The sequence below is a fragment of the Diadema setosum genome, chromosome 3 (assembly GCF_964275005.1).
Source record: "Diadema setosum chromosome 3, eeDiaSeto1, whole genome shotgun sequence".
Lineage (NCBI taxonomy): Eukaryota > Metazoa > Echinodermata > Echinoidea > Diadematoida > Diadematidae > Diadema > Diadema setosum.
Genome location: NC_092687.1, coordinates 34,396,968 through 34,420,232, shown reverse-complemented (window position 1 = coordinate 34,420,232; position 23,265 = coordinate 34,396,968). Strand labels below are relative to the sequence as shown.

General features: G+C 36.4%; 1 protein-coding gene and 1 pseudogene across 1 annotated transcript in view; both read right to left on the bottom strand.

Moving 5' to 3' along the window:
• Positions 1–23,265, bottom strand: part of LOC140246807 (uncharacterized) — an 80,759-nt gene that overhangs the window by 44,645 nt on the left and 12,849 nt on the right. The window lies entirely within an intron of this gene.
• LOC140226571 (uncharacterized) lies at positions 1,919–23,187 on the bottom strand (annotated as a pseudogene).

Sequence of the window (23,265 nt, the reverse complement as noted above, 5' to 3'; positions counted from 1 at the left end):
CAATGCTATCCTTAGTCTTGCAAAGAACAAATTACATTCTTAGTACTATATAAGGGTTACTACATACAGCATATCTTCACTCCACTAGTGAAGGGTCACTGGAGAAGATTTTTAAAGTTTACTCCCTTAATTTCGTTGCAGGTCCAGGGGATGCAAACGCCCCATACCATATGAACGACTAGGGGTCCATAACCCTAAAGGATGATTCCCACCAAGTTTGAATGAAATTTGGCTACTAGTTAATTCTGAAGAATATGATGGAATTACCTTTTTTTTTTCCTTGGGCCCCTCCCCCACATTTTAACCCCCTCTATAGGGGCCAAAGGGGGCATCCTATGTCTTTCCACAACAAACTATTTTCTTCATATATAGAGGTATGTAAATATCTACATACAACATACATGTCCCAAAAAATTTTAATGACACTGTACATGGGTGTAATATTAATATTACATCATTATATTGTTTATATCTTCACACCTGTAAACTAAAATTCATTTGCTACAACTGGATTAGATTTCATGTGATATGGTCTAATAATCACAAAGATATGATTTTGTTTTTCATTAAACATCAAGAAATCTAATCTCTCCATCCAAGTTTTGAATGAAGTTTTATGTGTAGTAATGTTCAGCTAACATGATTTAATATCTATTCAAGTAGTGGAAATATGCTTGGTGCCCCCCCCAAAAAAAAAAAAAAAAGAAAGAAAGAAATAAGTAAAAACACTAGGCAAGTGCCGAAATGTGTCTCGCCTACAAACGTACAACACATAATCAAAACGCACCCTTAAAACTTGACATTGGCCCCTAAAAGTTCATTGACCCCTGTCTGTGACTTTGGACCTTGTGGTGACCTTCAACTCCCGAAGAGACATATGTCTACCACCTACTTGGTTGCAAAGAGACATTTAGATCAAAAGTTATGAGCCATAATAAAAACACGCCCTAAAAACTGACATTGGCTCTTAAAGTTCATTGGCCCTGCCCGTGACCTTTGACCCTAAGGTGACCTTCTTGTTTGGTAAAATGTGTAACTTTCCATAACCACTCTCCTCTCCAAGTCTGATTGAAATTGTTCCAATTGAATGGAAATTGAATCACTTCCAAACTGTGAAAGTTATGATATAGCCTCCTATAAACTTAGTAAAAACCTTAATATTGGGTTGCCATAGCCATGTATGAATCAACAATTATATTCCACCCCTGATGTGTTCTCTGCCTACCTTCTCTATAACTTTTGTATCAAGTTTTATAAAAATTGGATCTTCCTACTTGGAGAAATGGGCAAAAACGTATTTTTTAGACAAAGTTCATTGACATTTGACCTTTGGCAAATTCCATCCAAATATTTTTAAATCACTTCCCTCTAAAGTTCATTGACCTTTGATCCTGGGCGAATTTGGCCCAAAATCTAATCAGTTCATCAAGTCATCTTGGAGAACCAGTGGGGCAAGTATGATGTAAATCCATCCAGGGGATCTTTAGATATCGCGGTAACAAGATATTCGGATGGACGGAAGGACGGACAATGCGAAAACATAATGCCTCCTTCGAGGGCGGAGCCATTAAAAAGTAGGGTATCAAATTTATAAAATCTTAATCCTCGTTTAGGGTACTTTTCAGAGGGTCAAGTGCGAGGATGCTGTACTTAAATGGAAGATACCCCCTCCCTCGGGAATATTTGATACAGTTTTTTAGGACTAAGCTACAAAGAAAATTATTAAATCTTTTTTACCTGGCTGGATAGAACATCTACATCGTTTCCATCATAGAGATGATGACACCTAGATCATCAAATTTGGTTAAAAGCTTTGGATTTTGTAAATTTCCCCATCCATGGAATGGCATATCCTGGTTTTGCCAAGATTTCAGAGTTCCTCATGAGCCCCACTTTAATTATATTGCATTTCAAACACTTATTGTGCACTATGAGTTTTTCCTAAAGCCACATTCATGCTTGTAGCATGACTCAAAGAGTGAGGAGCAGCAACTCGGGATCTCTTGGTTGCATGAACTCCAAGAACACGCTCCGTCCTTGTCCTTGAGTAGCCATGCTCTGCCACAGCTGCACGTTTAGTAGGGCGGCCAGATGTCAGATGTCTCCTCCCCCCCCCCCCCATTGCAGCTTTTCGCCGCGCTACTGCAGTTGGTTGTACACCAATACTTGGGCCATGTGACTTAAGTGGTGCACCAATGAACTTGCGTGGAGCCAAGTTAGTTGCACCATATTTTCCAAACATGAACATAGCTGATATGATGTTGCTATCTGTCATCTGTTGGAATGTACGAAACATTGCATTCACTGGCTCTTTGAAGGTTTCTGGGTCATGTTGCAGCTTGCTCTTTAGCGTATCAAACATCATGGCCAGATTTGCACATTCTTGCGACGTGTCAGCATCTGGGGGTTTAAAAAAAATAAAAATATGATAATCGGATTTTTTGGAGAAACACAAGAAATCAAAAAATAACTAGTTTTATATCATCACTTACTTTCATAATAATTCATTTTCATTTTTTTTGAAAATGTCCATCCTTGATGTCATGATCACAATCACCACCTTTTAATAACCCCCCCCCCAAATAATCCCATGTTTATCATCATCCAGTTTGTGCCTTATGAAGATATGAAATGAATTTGAGAGAACAAGCAAAAATAATCTGCAAGCTATGGAAAAGAGAAAAATTACTGGTTCTTTATAAAACAATATTTATACATGAACAGTTTAGCGATTTTATGTACAATTGTTTTCTAGATAATCATTATTTTCCAGCTGGAAATTTCAGAAGTAAAGATAAGATCTAAAGGAACAAATGCACCTAATTGATTTTTCAAAAGATGTTCTTCAGCAATATCAATATAGGGGTATAATTTTTAGAGGTGATTTGTCTGGAAGTGGACCAATATGTTGCTTACATGAGAGGGAGAGTAAGAGTATTGTCTAGGGTCATTTATCGAGAGGTAGTTAGTGTGTACAGAATAAATAATTGAATGTATCATATAACTTCCTCTTCCTCCAAGAAAAATAAAATAAATCAAGAAGAAATACAGGAATAAATGAATACTTAAATGAGATGCTTCCATTCAGTCCCAATCAGTTTCCCAGAAATATACCCATAGCAATAACAAACATATTCCCCTTCAGCCCATATTGCAAATCTAGATATGAACTCTGAACTGTATTTATAACAATAATGAAATAATCATAATAAAATGACAATAATAATAGTAACTAGAGAAGCACTCTGAGAGCGCAGACCTCCGCCAAGCATGCAGCTCATTTCCATCATTGATCTTGTTCTTCCATATTATCAGTGACTTCCCCCATACGTACTTATACTAAAGCATGCTGAAAGTGTTTATAAAAGTGTGCTGAAAGTCTCCTGATTTCCAAATATAGAAGCCATTGTTATGTCATAGACCCTCAGTTGCACAGCGCGCCTCACCCTAGCAGAAACTAGAGCACTCACCAAAGACGCTTAACTAATAAGACACGAAAGTGCGCGTTAATCCTGTACAAAACAAATGGATAGCGCGCGGTCCTGAAGCCTATACGCACATCACCTTAGACGCGCTGTCTTGACACTTGATAAACAACAGCAGCGGCTTCATGGACAGCGCGTCTCAGGTGATGTGCGTCTTTGCCTGAGACGCGCTGTCTTTGAAGATGTTGTTGTTTATCAAGCGTCTTTGATTGTGAGATGTTGTTGCCAAATTTTTACCTCCACGAAATAATCCTTATTACTTTGAAATCCCGTTCTTCAAAATGATGCCCTTAATCGATAAAAAGCTACGACTATAATTTTTAAATCTTTTTAAGATAATAAAAATACCACTGTCTTTGGAAATGAATGATGTTTCTAGGTGTACTGAGTTTGTACTTAGCTCTCTTTTGTATCGTCATGTAGGGTAGCCATTTTGTGTCCATTGTTATTGCGCGCCTTCGTATCTTGTTATCTCTACTATCTCTGGCACTCACTTTAGTGCGCGCATGCAAACCTCAAATACGCGCAGCCTGAACTCCAAGTTCATCGACCCTACCTGCAGAAATATCACAAATCCTTCATAAATTCCCCGAAATTCTCGGATCACTACCAAAAGTTAATCGTTTGTTACTTCTGTCATTCTCAACCTTTCCTGCAAGTTTTATCCCAATCCGTTATCTACTTTTTGAGTTATTTTGCGCACAGACAAACGAACGAACGAACGAACAAACCAACGGTAACAAAAACATAACCTCCTCCCTTGGTGGAGGTAATAAAAATATACAAAATAATACTAGTACTAATAAATACCTATAACACAAATCGAACAAGCCTTTGCAATTTTCATCGGTTTTAGAGAAGAAGATGAAAATGGTAAAAGTTTACGCACGACGCACGACAGACGACGGACAAAGGACGGACAAATTGCAATCGCAATAACTCCCCACCTCATTTCTTACATCTCTCCCTTTACATCACATTACCTGTTATTAAAGCTCTATCATTAATTCTTACCTTGGACATTAGCTTATTATCTCTAAATATTTGACAATTTACTATTCAATTGATAGCAACAAAAAAACAAATAACCATGTGTTGAGATTGGTTCTTCGAGCAGCTCATCCCAGCATTCTGTGGGCTGGTCAGTGGTTTCCTCAAGGAAGGGGTCTATCTCTTGTCTTTCTCCAATGTTCACATCAGAGGCCGTACCATCATCTGGACTGTCCTGTTGGCCTTGGAGTGGTGCAAGCCAATCAGCTGGGAAGGCAGTAGCATTGACTTTAAAGATACAAATAAATGGTTCTTGTTACATTTCACTAGCAGACATACCCATGTGTGCAGATTTGCCTTATCGCATTTACTGGAGAACGCACAGTGATGATGTGATAGAAATGAGGTATCACAGAAATGTTATCTTGAAAGTTCTGCCAGGAAATAATTTGAAGCTTGTCTCATTATATTTTCACAGGAGTATACATGCAGTTGTTTGCAAGTAATTTTTTGTTTGTCCACATATGCAGAAAACTGTAATTAAAGTCATGCGGGTGTTAAATTTCAGTGATGTTTATTGTGATTACTGTTTTCTTTTTGTTTTGTATATTTGTTAGTGGTTGTCTCAAGCATTGCATCACATGATCACAAAAGAATCTTTGCAAACATTTTAGAAATAAAAAAATAAAGAATTGATTTTTTTCATGAACTACATCTTTTGAATCTGTAATTATGTTTATAGTTAAGGCAAGACATGTAGAATATGCAGAATCAGCGATATATACTTATTACAACAGAAAGGTACATATTCAAATTCATGAATTTCTTCCGTCGAGATGTTTTCATTGCAACTGATTGACAAATTGCCCTACATCGACGTAAATAAGCACTGAATTGATCAGTGTTTTTTTAGTAGTAGCCATGATAAAAAATCATGGGCGTACATACTCGAGCAGGATTCGAACCTACGACCTCCTGATCACCGGACAGGCGTCATCTCCACTAGACCACCGAGCTTTCGCCCGACAGCAAGTGTTGGTTCTAATCCTTATAGCATGCAGCGGGTACTGCTTTGTTATTCAAATTCATGAATTTCTTCCGTCGAGATGTTTTCATTGCAACTGATTGACAAATTGCCCTACATCGACGTAAATAAGCACTGAATTGATCAGTGCTCGAATCCTGCTCGAGTATGTACGCCCATGATTTTTTATCATGGCTACTACTAAAAAAAAAACACTGATCAATTCAGTGCTTATTTACGTCGATGTAGGGCAATTTGTCAATCAGTTGCAATGAAAACATCTCGACGGAAGAAATTCATGAATTTGAATAACAAAGCAGTACCCGCTGCATGCTATAAGGATTAGAACCAACACTTGCTATCGGGCGAAAGCTCGGTGGTCTAGTGGAGATGACGCCTGTCCGGTGATCAGGAGGTCGTAGGTTCGAATCCTGCTCGAGTATGTACGCCCATGATTTTTTATCATGGCTACTACTAAAAAAACACTGATCAATTCAGTGCTTATTTACGTCGATGTAGGGCAATTTGTCAATCAGTTGCAATGAAAACATCTCGACGGAAGAAATTCATGAATTTGAATAACAAAGCAGTACCCGCTGCATGCTATAAGGATTAGAACCAACACTTGCTGTCGGGCGAAAGCTCGGTGGTCTAGTGGAGATGACGCCTGTCCGGTGATCAGGAGGTCGTAGGTTCGAATCCTGCTCGAGTATGTACGCCCATGATTTTTTATCATGGCTACTACTAAAAAAACACTGATCAATTCAGTGCTTATTTACGTCGATGTAGGGCAATTTGTCAATCAGTTGCAAAGGTACATATTGTTCTATATCAGCAGATACGTAGTAGGAGTGGTTATGAAACCGAATGAAATTCAATTTGTATGTCATATTAAAACAGGAAAGGATATTCTCTGTAACTTAGATATTATGTCGTTGCTATGAATATGGAAAAAAAAACCCAAATATAAATCTATCGTTTCTATCGCTTAATGTATGCGGCCTCAGAGAATACTTTAAACGCAAGAAGGTGTTTAAATATTTACAGGATAGAAATCTTGATGTCTTATTTCTACAAGAGACGCATAATACCAAAGAAGTGGAGTTATTTTGGAAATGCCATACGAAAGGTACACTTTACTTTTGTCATGGAAGTAAACTAGCCAGAGGAGTATTAACCTTCATTACAGATGGGTTGGATTTTGAGTCGATACAAACGATCTACGATTCACGAGGGAGATATATTGTACTGTGTATCAAAATGTATGATAAAATTTTCACCTTTGTCAATATATATGCACCAAATATTGTTAAAGAACAGAAACAATTGTGGGCCGAGATTAGTAATACCTTGAGTAATATGGAATATACAAATGGCTCAATTCTGATCACTGGCGGTGATTTTAATGTGTCGTTGAATGCAAGTCTCGATCAAATGGGTAAAGAAGTTCATTACCGATCGGTTGGAGGAAATAGTAGACAAGAATTGATTTCTTTTTTAAATCAGTTTGAGTTGTGTGATATATGGCGATTTTACAACCCAAAGGCTAAACAGTACACTTGGAGAAAACGAGATTTCACTAGCCAGAGCAGACTTGATTATTGGTTCATCCCATTTGAGCATCAGGATATGGTGTCTAAAGTTGATATAGTACCATCCGTCTCCACGGATCACTCTGCAATCTTTTTACAATTAGAAATCAAAGAACAAAGATCCGGTAAAGGTTACTGGAAGTTCAATTCGTCTCTTTGTACAGACAGTGCATTCTGTCACGAGCTGAAAGTTAATTTTCAAGAGTGGAGGATAGAAGCCAATATGTTCAATCCCAATTCATTGTGGGAATATTTGAAATTTAAGGTAAGACGATTTGCACAAAAGTACAGCAAGGAGAAAGCTCAATTAGATAGAAAGAAACGTAATAGATTAGAAAAGAAAATACAAGACATAGAACAGATGGAAGCAAATACACAGAAAAAAGATGGAAGAATATGAACAGGCCAAACAATTATTAGAAGAATATTATACTAAGATTACTGAAGGTTTGATTATACGGTCTAAAGCAAATTGGATAGAAAATGGAGAAAAGAGTAATAAATATTTTTTCATCATTGGAGAAGCAACGTAAGAATAGGTCCAGTATTAAAAGATTAAAGGTTGGTAATAAGGGTATATAGAGTGAGACAGAGATACTTTCACAAATTAAATTTTTTTATTAATGTTTATATTCAAAACAGACAGTACAAACGAATGATAAAAATCCTCATGAGTTTTTAAACACTCGTGGTATTTGTTTATCTAAGCAATCTATGTTGTCCTGTGAAGGTAAACTTACTCGAGGAGAGTGTTACAAAGCTTTGTATTTAATGCCCTCTGGAAAGTCTCCAGGTAATGATGGTCTCACAAAGGAATTTTAACTTCAGTTTTGGGATATCATTTCAGAACCTTTTTTAACTTCTTTAAATTACTCTTATGAGAATATGGAACTGTCGATTAGTTAGAAGCAAAGAGTTATTACGCTGATACTCAAAGCGAAAAAAGATAGAAGAGATTTACAAAATTACCGTCCAATTTCACTTCTAAATGTAGACGCAAAAATATGTTCTAAGGCACTGGCTATGAGAGTTAAACGAGTGTTAGATGAAATAATCCACCCAGATCAGCCCGCATTCAGCAAAGGAAGGGAAATCTGCGAGGCCATACGTAATGTGCATGATATGTTTCATTTTTTGCGAACTGGGGAAATAGATAGTTTTATTGTATCGATTGACTTTCACAAGGCATTCGATTCTATCGATCATGAGTTTATGTACCATGCATTAGAAGCTTTTGGATTTGGTCCGTCTTTTATTAGATGGACAACAACTTTATATTCAAATATCGAAGGATGTGTACTTAACAATGGAACATCAACTGGCTATTTCCAGATAACACGTGGTGTCAGACAAGGTGATCCCTTGTCCCCTTATCTGTTTATCATTGTATTAGAGACACTAGCAATTCGTTTGCGCTCTTCACAGGATCTAGCCGGCATCACAATTAACGACAAAGAGTTCAAGTTGTCACTTTATGCCGATGATTTCTGTTCGTTTCGTTGCGATGCCTCATCTATCAAGAGTTTATTCAAAATTCTTGATCAATTCTGTAAATGCTCCAGTTTGAAATGTAAACAAGAAAATACAGAGATTTTGATCGTTAAGCAATCAAGATCGATCGAAAAAGAAGAGATTTAAAATGTGTTAAAATATGAAGTTCGTATTGTTGACACGATTAAAATCTTGGGAACTTATGTTGGTTATAACGCAGAGCGATTTAAAAATGATAAAATGGTCGAATTGATGTCTGGATTGAGAAAATTGTTGAATTTATGGAAAATTAGGAAACTTACACTGTTCGTAAAAATACTTGTTCTTAAAACTTTAGGAATTTCAAAATTTATTCACTTTTTTGCCTCCATTATCATTCCTAAGAAAATAGTAAAGGAGATTGAAAGAATGTTTTATGACCTTTTTGTGGAATGGCCCAGATCGAATCAAACGTAGTGTGATGATACAAGAATTGATCAAGGGCGGTCTGAAGATGTTAGATGTACAATCTTTTATCGATGCACAACAGTTGACCTGGATAAATAGGATGACACCTGAAATCCACAAGTATGGTTTCAAGTAATTAGATAAATTAATTAGATGAATATGGTGGAATTTGTATTTTCAATTGCAATTATGAAATGAGCAATTTCTCTCCGAATATACCCAGATTTTACTCCTCTCTTTTGCAGAAATGGCTGTCGATATCCATACCAATGGAAAATCAAGCTTTCAGATCACAGATAATTTGGAACAATGCCGATATCAAGATTGACAAAAAGATGATTTTTTACAAAAGAATGTTGTGCAAGGGTATATGTCTGCTTCACCAAATTATATCCCCTGAAGGACATCTTAAAGATTTTCGTATCTTACAAGTAGAATTTGGTATTGATAGTAATGATTATCAGAGGTTACAAGGTATTTGGTCAGCTGTTAAAAAGAATACAGAAATTCAGGTTCTATCAGTTAGCACAGAATTTCAACAAGTCCTCAAAGACATTGTCGTCCTTCCGGAACGCTTACGTCTGCGTGCCCGATTAAAGAGCAGACATTTTTATGATGTATTAGTAGAATTTGAATATGAAACGTCTGTTAGTGCTCTTACAATGCAGTCTAATTTTGATATGACAGAGCAGGATATATATAAAGCACGTAAACTCATAGTGCAAGTGTCAATAGATGCAAGAAGTAGAGAATTTCAGTTTAAGATACTTAATAACATATTACCATAAAATTATACGTTGTTTAAAATGAAGTTAGTGTATTCCCCTTTATGTTCATTTCGATGCATTGAGAATGAAACGATTGAACACATTATGTGGAACTGCAAGGTGTCACAAACACTTTCGAGGGATATAACATCTTTTCTCTCGATTATAGATTTGTCATTCCTTAATGTGAAGACGGTATTAACTGGAATTATAGAGAATGATATAAACAAAATATTGGTAAACCATACTTTACTTATAGGAAAAAGGTGTATTTATGCAAGCAGATGTAACAACACTATTCTCTGTTTGTCCTTTTTTAAGGCTATGTTAACAAAATCATATCGTGAAGAGTGTCATATTGCAAAGAAACAAGGATTAATGTGCATATAACCAGAAATGGGAATCACTCAGCGGTATTATTGAGCTTTACTTTTTTTTTTCACTAAATGCTTCGCCATGGCATTGTCATTTTTCATGTTTCATGTTGTTCTTGTGTTTTTGTCGATACAGCATAGGCCTAGATTTCAATAATTTCAGATTGTGTATATGCACTTACCACTCAGCATCTCGTTAGCAACCTTAAGGTTATGTCAGTTTTTAACATTCCTTTCCATTATAAACCCACACAGACAACATACCACAAGAGAAAAATGTGCATGTATGATTAAGAAGCTGAACAAAACTTATTCTTTGTCATGTATCTCTCAGCTGTCATTACTTCAAGAATGTTATATGTTGAGTACCAAATAAAACATCACTTGGATATAAAAAAAAAAAACTTATTACAACATGCAAGAGTTATAAAATTACAGATTTCCTTTGGTAAAAGTTATAGTGTGAAGTATAAAAAATAAATAGTTCTTTCTTTTTTTTTAAATGAGTCCACGATATGTAGAACCAAATAATAGAATAATGATGTAATGATGAGAAAATGGGAAAATAATGATGGGAATGGACTTCACTTGTTACAGCAGTGTGAAAAAGTTTTGCTATCGTCTGACCACACACTCTGGAAAAGAAGATGAATATGGACGATGGAAGACAAACAACAAACAATACATTACCGATGACAGGCAAAAATGGATGGCAATAGCTTTTTAGAGCCTTATTGACTCAGGTGAGCTAAAAAAAACCCGAAATGTACTGAACCTGATGATCACTATTCCTGATGTATCTTGGGTTGTTGTATGGAAAATACACGTAGAACATGTAGCTAAATCTAATCGTCTTCAATGAGTATGGGGAGAGCGGTTACATTTCAAGAGTACTATGAATTAAACATAAAGAAATACTCACTTCCAGTTGCTATGTTCAGCATGGTGGCTCGCTCCTCCGGTGTACTGGGTAGGAAGTTATCGCTTGCAACCTTGAGATGGAAGTGAATGGCAGCTTGGTGTTTGCATGCATCTCCAGATAGGCCAGCATTGCAGGAGCACACACCAAGACTCATATCCACAAGGTAGGTACTGGAGCCATCACTACTTCTCACTTCATATGTCATTTCTCCAGTCTGAAGTGAGATTAAGAAATGTATACAATCATTGTAACATGGAATTGGTACTTGAAAGTACAATCCATTATCTACGTACTCTGAAGTGAGTTTACTAAGTAATCAAGCTGAAATCATTTATAATGAAAAGATTGACACCTCTCACAACAACCTTGGAGCTAAAAAGTCAAGTTTCATGAAAATAAATACTGATAGAATTCAAGGACAATGCATCAAGTTACACCATGGCTCCTTGCTTACTGGTTTTGAATGTAATATAACTACATGCATTAAAACTAGTCTGACTTAAACAGGGTACACCTGATCCATGTATCATAATATGCAACTTGAGCAACTGCCCCATTTCAAATGAATATCGATCTTACAGTAAACCGTGCCTAATTCAAACTCGCACAAGTCGAATAATCACGAAGGTCTTATCAAGTCCTCTTCATTTCATATTCTTTTATTTTTTACTTTTTACTCCTCATTAATATATGTTGAAGATTTCAAAGTCGAAGCTATAATTCTCTAGTCCAAACTCCCAACAGATTGAATTTAGGCGTGCAAGGTTGACTGTATTTCAAAAACTTTACAACATATCCCAAACACAAAGATCATCAAATTTGGTTTTGGAGTTTATTTTTGTGAGTTGTTAATTTTGAATTGTCACTTTCGAGATTTGACCGATTTTTTAGTTCCCATTGACCGATTCTGTGACGCGCTATGTGTATTTTTGGCATGGGCAGCGCCATTACTTTGTACTCTGTTCTATAGCGCCTTGAGTATCTTTTTTTTAGGTAGAAATGTGCGCTTTATACGAGTCTCACTATCATTATTATTATTTTCATTACGCGGTGTCTCAGCCGACCCCCCCCCCCTCCCCTTTCCCCCACGCCTCCCCCACCGCCTTCCGCGCATGGAATGAAAAACTGATGCATGGTTGCTTTAGCCAATAAGCATCTCGTACTGAGTGCGCGAATACTTGCTTATTGCGCGATAAACATGTTGCCCGTGGGGTGGGGGAGAGGATGGGGGGGGGGGGGGTCGGCTGGGACACCGCAAAATGAGGAAATGGCTGCTCCCAGTGACGCTGTCTGCTGTCCTTAACGAACCCGAATTGGTCAATTAATAAGGATGATAATGAGTAATGAGTGCAAACCCCAAAAATGAAATTTCTTAGGAAATCACTCCAACCAAATTTGGAGAATTTAGTGTTATTATAGTGACAAGACGTTGTTCTATCCGCAAAATGAAAAATATACACAATGATCAGCATTGTCCTAAAAATCAATTATTAATATTGATTCATTAATCATGCCCCGAACCTCTGAATTAGGCAGTTCTTGAAAATGACAGTCCAAATCAAATCAGTCATAACATCAAATGTTCTCAACCGAAAAGGATGATTATGTGTTATTTTACTATGAAAACAGAGGTTCTTTCTACAGAGGTAAAAATTAATAACTGAAAGTTAAGGCGAGGTCCTGAAAATCCACTGATCATTTTTTATTGGGCCACACTTTACATATAAACAAAGAAAGTAAGTCCCCCCTTTTAAAAAGGAGCATAACTTTTTAAAGGAGGGGTGTCCAGTGACAAACTTTGGCAGGAACATTTTTCAACATGTATCTAGCTACCTTGTGCATGAAAATCAATATGTTCCAATACTGCAGTATGTCATGTCTGAGTGCACACTCATAAAAGGGAAAAATGTCACTTTTCAAAAGTCACAAGGGTCTTTTTGTAAGCTCTTCTACAAAGAATTTCATGAATTTTGTTTCTCGTGTACATTCAAAGAGAGTTTTTGATGTAATGCCAATCTTTAGACCCCATCCACATATCCCAGCAGTTTTTACGGTTGAACGGGCATAAATTAAAGGTGTAAATCACTGTGTTCCACCCCCCTTTTCTGGCTAAGATCAATATTTGTGAAAACGCTGCAAATTGCAAATTTCCTTCAAAAATGATTTTTTTTTTAAATGACTGTTAAAAATATCCAGATCCATGGGATAGTGTCTGATCATTTAAAACATAACAAAAATAGCACTTGAAACATGCATTTGAAACTGAATTTGCCAATTTTTTGCTAAATCTTCTCCCTAAAACAGAACACTTGTGACTATTGAAAAGTGACATTTGCCCCTTTGATGTGTGCTCACTCATGCATAACTCAATGGATTTTTACACACAAGCGAGCCCATTATTTCAGGAACATTACTGCCAAATTGCATTGCTGGAAACCCCCTTTTCAAAAAGTTGTGTTACTTTGAATAAAGGGGGACTTACTTTTTTGTTGTGTTTATATATCTATATCTATCTATTATATATATGTATACAGTAGATACATTCATATAATAACACAGTAGATACATTCAATTTTTATTAAGTTTTCCGGATCAGCAATTATGTTCGTTCGGCTGACTGAAAATAGATTTTATCATTAAACTTGGATCAATGAACCACTCAAAGGGCAGGTGAAGAATCAATGCTATTGCTATATGCTATGGTGGCAAAGTATAATAGCTTTAAGATGTACCTTCGAGATATCTTCCTTTTTGCAGCTTGTAGGCCTCATTCGAGGAGAGGTCATGGGTCTTTGGTTTGCAACAGCAATAAGTCGTCTCTGGTAGTGTGGTTCAAGGCGAGACAAGATGAAGTGCACAAGCTGAGGGATGTTGAAGGCTTTTGTTCTGTGGAGAATGTTGTCTTTCAGCACCCTCATCGCAGCTTCGACATAATTATTGGTGTTGTTTCCACGGACAAGAAATGATGATCTGAATGACAGTCCCCACAGGGCTCGCCTCTCATACAGTGCATTCAGGTAGTCCAGGTACTTGGGAAATCTACAGACAATGAAATTAGAAGTTGAAGGAGAAAACTTACAAAAAATTCACTGATGTATGTGTCTGTATGTTTCTCAACGTTCCATTACTGGAATTTCATTCACTTTTCCTTAATTTTCACGGCGTATGTGGTGTGTTTCACACTGCCTGATTGGTAGCAATGGGTTCACAATTAATCAGTATCCCACATACTGATTGAGGTAAAGGCTATTACAGATTTTGTTGGATTTAGCAGGAGACCTAGCAGGCAGTAGCTGTCTCCATGTTCACATTAGATCTAACAGGGTGTGGTTACAATTAATACAATGTGTGTATGTTACGCAGTTCATACTGGCATACCAGTACAGATGCATGCACTAGCTGAACGTAGTACAGAATAATGAAGGCAATGTACGGCTTAACACACAAGCTAGATGTGCTATAGCTATAAGAATGAAATAGGCAAGCGGCGCTAATTCACATAAGTATGTTAAAGTCGGATCATCTGAAAAGTGGAGAATTTGTGACTGGTAAATCGCATGTTTCCACATACAACACATAAATAGTTTCGTCAAGTTCGTCAACGTTCATCATGATTACATGCATGCATTGTAACAGCTGCAAATAATATAAAGAGTAAGAAGACCTTTGAAGATAAATGGGTACTGCCATGCCAATTTCAAGTACTTTGATTTGCAACAGTTTGCGTTTGCACAGCTTTGGTTGCAAATTTCACTTCATGCATGAATTTAATCAATCTGACGTGGTTATAGTTAACACATGATGGACGTCAGTCTTTATAGTTAGTTTTTATTGCATCGTAGTAAACATTAAACCTGAATTTGTTTGAAATCTAATTGAGAGGGTCACATTTTGTCACTACATTAATTTGCTGAAATTATATGAAAACAGACCTGTGACATTTGACCTGTTTACTCAAAACAATTCTAAATCCAATCAATTCATATCATTTCATGCATGATTGATGGCATGTTATGCACCCTATCTGGTTTCATTCAAATATCATCCGAGCATTTCCGCCTTTTTAAAATTTTAAAATTACCAATCCCGCTTGCTCTTCTTTAAGACTACTCTGTTTATTCTGATCTTTCTATTATTTTTTTACAGTATTGAGCCAGTATCAAACAGGCATACCTTAATGTGAGAGGGTCTTCAGCAGCATTTGAGAATACTGTGGCAGCTTCTCCAGGGGTTGATGCATACATGATGCGCTTGATGTTCTGGAAGAGGGGTTGTCTGGCAGATTTAGGAATTCCATGTTTACTGTCCCACAGCCAGCGCCATGCAGCCTGGAGCACATGAAATGTGCACAGTAGCAGGGTGGAGGAGGGGTAGACATTCCCAAGTGCCGTCCGCTCCGCTGTGCTGTCGTCACTCATGAAGACGTTTGGCCCAGCTGCTCCGCGGCCGTTGAAGCAATCAGGCGGCATCACCTCAGAGAGGAGCTGCAAACCCTTCTCTATCACACTCTGCTGCTCAGATGATGTAATCATAACGCCCAGAGGTACACCACCGGCACTGTTGTGTGTTAGGAGTAGAAATACTCGACTACCGTGTCGATCAACATTACCTGCAAAATGAGTTTTGTAATAATTAAACCACCTGTAGGTAGTTTCCAAAGTATGGTTTGGTAATCCATGAAAAATAATAAAATTTATGCTTAACTGGTTTTGTTTATAGAGCTTTATGAGCTCTAAAAGCCCTGTGAATTGTTTCTCCAAAACAATCTACTTTGGGGATTGCTTACCAAAAAAATGTAATATATCGGGATGCCTGCCCCCAAGATTTTACCAAAGGAATGTGTTCAGAGCTCCCTCTAGTGGTTGCTCATTAAAGGCTTAACATTTTTCATTAATAGTAATTTTAAATGTGTTGATTTTATTTTCTGTTGTCTTAAGTGAGAATGCTCCACTTTTCACATGATTGATAAAAATTAACTTATTCAATAACACCAAAACTATACTGGGGCTATATCATTAAATGGTGATTGTAATTATTGAAAGCATCCGATCTCGCAAGAGGTATCAATTTTTCACAAGCATAATAAGACACACTTTTGACTGGTAATTAAGATTCTATTCTAACATAAAGATTTGTTTGTATGTGATGTGCTGATCAACCATATCCCAAAAGGTGGCATTTGCAGTGAATGCCTAATTTACAGTGATGAACATTTATAAATATATATACATGGAATCACATATACTAGCTGGCAATGAAGCCCGGACGCTACCCGTGTTGTGTTTACATATCACATGATATAGACTCTCCAATTCCTACCAAGTCCTCTTTGATGGCCCATTGACATCTTCAACATCCATAAAACACGTAAAAAATTATATAATATATAATCAAAGTGGATGCATATGAATAGAGACTTCTATGCCATTACAATCGAATGGTGCTTGCTGCACAATGTGATAGTAGTGTGACATTAGAGCACGACCATAAGATGTATCTTTCTACTATACTTATGTAGTATATCAAAATAAAAAACTTTGAACAAAATCATCTTCTGTTACAAGGTGTCTAGAGTCATGAATATGAGTGCCTCCTAAAAAGTTATATATCTTCCCAGTATTTTATACTGTGCCTTTTCCATTTACTTCTAATTTGTAAGCATATCATTATACAGATTTCAGTAGGCCTGCAGTACCTGTGGAATCTATGAACACCATCTCTCCACTCTGCCTTGTCGTATGCACCCTCCTCATCATTGGTGTGCAAATGGCTATGATGATGTGGTCATCCTCTTTGGCCATGGCTGCACACTTCATTCCCACCTCTGTGTTGTATGGGGTGATGACTCTACAGTATCTTCAATGGCATCAATCATCGCTTGTCCATCCCCTGCTCCATAATTTTTGTTAAAGATATGGTAGTACAGTCTGCAGTGTAGAAATAATCACAATGTGCAAACTCATATATCATTAATTATTCCAAATTTCACACAAAACCAATAAGGGAAGATCATCATGAAGCATTCCAATATAACTTGTGGGCCAGACAGTTTCTGAAGACCTATCAACTTCACTACAAGTGTCATAAAATCCTTTACACTAAAAGTGATTTGATTTAATTCAGTTCATTCAATTTTTCAAACAAGCATGAACTGATTGATTCTTTTCTCCGCTTAATGTTATTGCCATAATGTTTATTGGTATATAGTTGCTCTTGTTTGTTCCTTCTACCCTGGCAGGTGTGTATTTCGTATTGTATTTTGTACTTCAAGGGTATTTTTATTCACTCAAAAATATAGTACAGACATGTGATTCCGACACTATTAATCCAACATATTTATGATAATTTTCTGTGTATCCTTTGAGGCAAACTTGAAAACTGAAAACTGAATCTTGAAATTGAGTATTACAAAGATGATAATTTATTACCTATTTCTGTTTATATGCCGAGCTAGCTTCTTTTTGTTTTCTTTATTTATTTCATTTTGTTATGTTCTTGGCTACTTTAATTACCCATTATGTTATTATGCGAATTATGCAGTATTTAGTACACAATTTTATTTCTTTACAGGGGCCTATAATTGACAAGCATTCCTTTTAAATAGGCTCCTTCCACATCTTAAACTTGTTATACTTAATATGCATTATCGTTAATATTGTTTGTAATAATTCTTTTGTACAATGCAACTGCATCTGCTTTTTTCCATTTGTTATATTGCAATATTAAGTTCATGCTATATATATATTTGTGGAAAATAAACGAAATGAACAATGAAAAAAAAAAGAACTAGTCATAAAAAGGTGGATATACATATCGTAAATTATCTGTGCTGGAACTTTGTAAAAGTTAGAGTCATGTCAGGCAAACCGGATGAATATTTTAAGCCATTTTACTATATTAATGTTTTGTATTGGTTCATTTCACATGAAATTATATTGCATTCAATCGTATTATTCATTTCATTTCCTACAAGTCCTCTGATTTGAATCTTTGTCCACTGATAAGAAGACAAGTTGACGAGAAAACATAAGTGACATAGGGACACACTAAACAATAGAATCACTCATGCATAAAACCCAGTTCTCACAATTCATTAACATTAACTTTAGAAATGTTTGATTTTATTTCCCGGTATCTAGAGTGAAAGTGCTTTGATTTTCGAAAGATTGATAAAACTTCAAGAATACCAAACTCCTCTGGGGCTTTTATGTGATATCAAATTGCTTTTTAATTGGTTGCCAGATTTATTTGGAAGCAGAATTTACTTCCTTGAATCTTTGTCCACTAATAAGAAGACAAGTTGACGAGAAAACATAAGTGACACAGGGACACACTAAACAATATAGAATCAATCACGCATAAAATCCAGTTCTCACAATTCAATAGGCATTACAACAATTGCATGCATGACTGCATGTGTATGTGAATTTGGTACTCCGTTGTTGAAACATTGATACAAATCTGGCATTTTTAGGGTCAATGCATGATGATGATTGTGATACTGGTGATCATAAGGGCAATGATAAGAATTGTTTACCTATAACAAAATTGGAGGTCGGGGCACACAGCTCTATCTGCAGACGTTGTGATGTAGCCCTCAGGGTCATCGACTTGCATATCACTATGAAGTATTGTGAGGGCGGTTTGAGGAGAATGCCCCTGTTCAAACAGTTCTTGCAGCTTCTTCACTGCCTCCTCTCCAACATCCCTGTACTTGAGTGAGGCAGGGATGCTTGACGCATGATTGTGAGTCCAAGTGATACTCACTTCAGTTGGCCACCTCCGGCATGTGGGTGTCTGAGCTCCTGCATGCAGAACCAAAAAAAAAAAAAAAAGTAATCATTTGCGCAGTGAATACAATAGGCCATGGTCAAATAGTCTATTCACTTGTCAACACTTGACAAGTTATTTCCAGGGTTAGCAAGGGTTGGCAAGTGTTGTGAATTTTGGATTCAGGTGATCTGGCCCCTCTTTTACAAAATTCTGGATCTGCACATGCTCATGCATTCACTAAAAACAATGTAGTGCTTAAATTAGATAAATAAGTAAAATATTGGTCACATAACCCAGAAGGCAAACTTAGAGAACTTGCAAGTTTGAGCAAGAAATTATTTTAATTGAAAAGAACTGTGAACATTTGATTGAAATCAGACCCTTCCAACCCCCCCCCCCAAAAAAAAAAGAAAACACACACAAAGAGGTTATAAATTGTTGAAGTCTCTATCACAACAACAAAAAAAAAATCTTGAACAGTGCCTATGAATATGCAAATGACTGAGTTGATGTCCTTGCCTCATAATTTTCCATTGACTTTGTACATGAAAATGACACTTAAGAATTTTCTTGAATTTTGTGATACGTCAAACATATATGGATCTTAAATCTGTGGGTCAACATTTGTATAAATTCAGTGAACAACTGTGATGCCACGGCAGCAACACTCATTTCCATTTTCATTGCATTTTTATGGAATTTCAAGCCTTAGCTTATTGTGATTAACCCCTGCAGCTTCCTTGATAAAACACAACAAAACACAATAACTCTTACACTCTTCTCAATGTCTAGTTTATGTATAGAAAAGCATATGTCATTTTTTCTTCTATATTCACTACCAACTAATTGTCATCTACACACATTTTAAAACTTGACTATTCTACCCTACCCCTAGGGCCCTTGGGTACCTTGTGAACAACTTCAATATATATATATCGGAATATATATATATATATATATATATATATATACTTTTCCTTTATTTCCTTATCTTTTATTCAAGTTTCATCAAATTTTCAGTGTTCTTGTCTGTTCTTGCTCTTTGTTTGAAAGTTTACTTGGAACTGGCTTATACTTATCCTTTAAAGTCAAGACACCCGACTGCCTCTGGCTCATTAGATATAACAGAATGACATTGATGAGTCATGTATTGAACATTGTATCTACTATCTTGACCATATGTGATGACTATGCAATGCTAGAGTGTTACCTACCTACTCTGTCTTTTCCTGGAAAACTCTGTCTTTCTGATGGTCACTGTCATGGTAGATGTACAGTCAGTGTTTTTAGGATGTAACTTGGTATACCGTTTTGTCCTCTGCTGTCCATGTTGGCATCTGTATTGTTTCTTGAGAGTCAAAATAAGAAAAAAAAAATGAATCTTATGCAATTTCAATTAAAAATGACTGAATAAAAAAGAGCATACTTTGCATATGTTTCACAGGAATATAATTCAGGGTCGCACAAAATCATACTTACTGTCAACAATACAAGTACTGGTATAGAAAGTTTGTTACAATGGTTAAAATTACATTAGGTTTTGTCAATAACAAACACAATGATTTACAATAGCTATTTATATTTGTAATAACTATTTGACATACTATGCATTAGTAATATTTAGAACCACAAACATCCTGTGCATTTTGTGCAAAATAGTTCAATTTACGACATGTACTTAATTTCTTCTTAGTTCTGGTTTGCTTTAATTAAGTCCTTCAGTTTTAGCTACATGTAGGTCTTTAAATGCTGCCACCCATTCTCATGTGATCTGCACTCTATTTTTGTCATCAAGTGTCATTCATTCCATTCTTATTCAGAGGTGTTCATTCATAGCATCAAAAGAATGAGGATACGTATTAATATACAATGTACTAGTTATCAATATAAATTTATAAAATGTTAGGGGGAGAGCCTTATTTCATGTTGATATCTGTAATTATAGAATGAAATTTGGTGCATACTTTTGGCAGTTTTTATCAATATGATCTAACACCTTTTTTTTTCTCAAATCTTGCTTTGCATATTAATTGAAATCAAGGAGACTGGATTGACGTTGGCTTGCTGTTGCTCCATTCCTCTCTGTTCAATTAAAGAATGGAAGAAATTGAAAATTAGTATGATTGGTGGGTGGTCCTACCTTGAAAATTACAGATCTTCCATGTGCTGGCATGGTTGTCTTTACCCTCCATGTTACTTTTGTCTTTTCTTGGAAAGCAACCAGCCACTGCTGCCAGCTGTCAGGTGTTCTTGACTTCAGGCGAAATGTGGCTGAAAAGTTTGAAGCATTGTCATTGCCACTGAAGGAACAGACATGTACCGGCGGCGCTACCTGGTCAACTGGCAATATTGCCTGTGCAAACAAACAATGGGAGAAACTTTCAGAAAGGGGCTTTTGCAATCAAATAATTGTAACTTGACAAATGAACATGCAAACTGATTCACATCGATCACTTCTATTTTAATGTTCCAGAATTTGCTTTGAGAATATTCAAATTTTTTAATGTAATAATAAATAAAATCCTCCCCCCCCCCGAAAAAGAAAGATAGGGTTCAAGTAAAATGAAGAGGGATGCTTCATTCACTCAAATTTGAAAATATTTCAGGGATGGATTTTGTTTCTATCATTTCTACTCTAGCTAAAATCCCTTATTTTCCTTTCATTTCATCCCTTTAACTTTAAAGCCCAAACTTAGTTTTGGTTTTAAGGGAGAAGTTTATCAATCTTTTGAAAACTGGAGGATTCTCACTCCAGACACCAGGAAATTAACTCAAACACACCGAAAGTTACTGTTAACGACAGATTTGAGTAAACATTGAATGACCACTAGAAGGAGCTCTGTATAAAATGGTAAAAATCTCGGGTCCCTTTTAAGCAGTGACATGTCAATTTGTCATAGGCCTACAAATCTCCACACAAGATATGCAATCTGTATATATTCCTATGGTAAAAAAACTCGGGTCCCTTTCAAGCAGTGACATGTCAATTTGTCATAGGCCTACAAATCTCCACACAAGATATGCAATCTGTATATATTCCTATGGTAAAAAACTCGGGTCCCTTTTAAGCAGTGACATGTCAATTTGTCATAGGCCTACAAATCTCCACACAAGATGTGCAATAACCACTATGGAGTGTTTTTAGCTTTAGAAATAGATCTAGACTCTAGATCTAGACCTAACTTGGTTAGTCACCTATTAAACGTTAGAATTAAAGTTTTAAACTGATTGATCTTGTTATTCATATGGTACCTAAAGCACAGTTAAGGCTATGTAACTTGTTACTTATCCTACTATTAAAGACCAGTATTAAAAGATACATTTTACCTACCAAAACATACCAAACTTCATTCATGTGAAATCTTATTAAGTTTAAAGGGATAGTACAGTTTTGGTTGAGATGAGAAATAGGCTTTCGAATTTTTGCAAGATACCAAGAAAACACTTGATATAGCACAGAGCATACCATTTTAAGAGGAATTCAAAGTTTATTTGATGAAAATCGGGTTTGGAATAACTGAAACATCTAAAAACAAAGTAAAACAAAGCGATCGTTACAAAGTGTGGGTCCCACACTTTATTAGAATCGTTCTTTTTTGGATATCTCAGCCATTTCAAAACCCATTTTTATCAAATAAACGTTGAATTCCTCATAAAATTGCATGCTCTTTCATATTTCATATGAGATTTCTCATTATCTCACCTAAAAATGTTAGAAACCTGAAATTAGGTCTCAACCAGAACTGTACGATCCCTTTAAACTTTAAGATCACCCCACAGAATTGCGTTGAATTCACATCCAGCCAAAAACTCTGCCGCTCAGAAGGGGCTCAGACTTTGCTCCCAACTCAGTCATTTTTGTACACACATAGGCCTATAGCCTTGCCCTAGCCTAGGCTAGGTCTTCTACAAGTCACATGTCAAATCAGACACCCAGGGCCTAACTTTAATAATTTTACAGTTTTACTAATTATCAAACATTTACCCATTAACTTTAGAAAAAGTTAGGCAGACTAGGTTTAAAAAGCCACTTCACTGGCATACGGCGGACTGCTTGTCACGTTCATGTAACATAGAGTCTAGACTTTGATATAGTCATACATCCATTGTCATGGACATGGCATCATGCCCTTTGTGTTGTGCGGATCTCTACGGCACTACTCTCAATGACAATGCATTTACTTATCATTATGGAAAATTATCTAAAAAATCACCGTGCAAAATGAAATCAGTCGAAAACTATACCCAAAAAAGAAGAAATACGACACTATTCTGCTAATAAAACTTACCCTTAACTGAGCAGGAATGGTGTCTAAACACATTGTTGACACATCAACATCTGCGCTGGCGCTATTACTAGTATGCGCTGCGCTGGCGTTTATGCGCTGCGCTGCTATAGT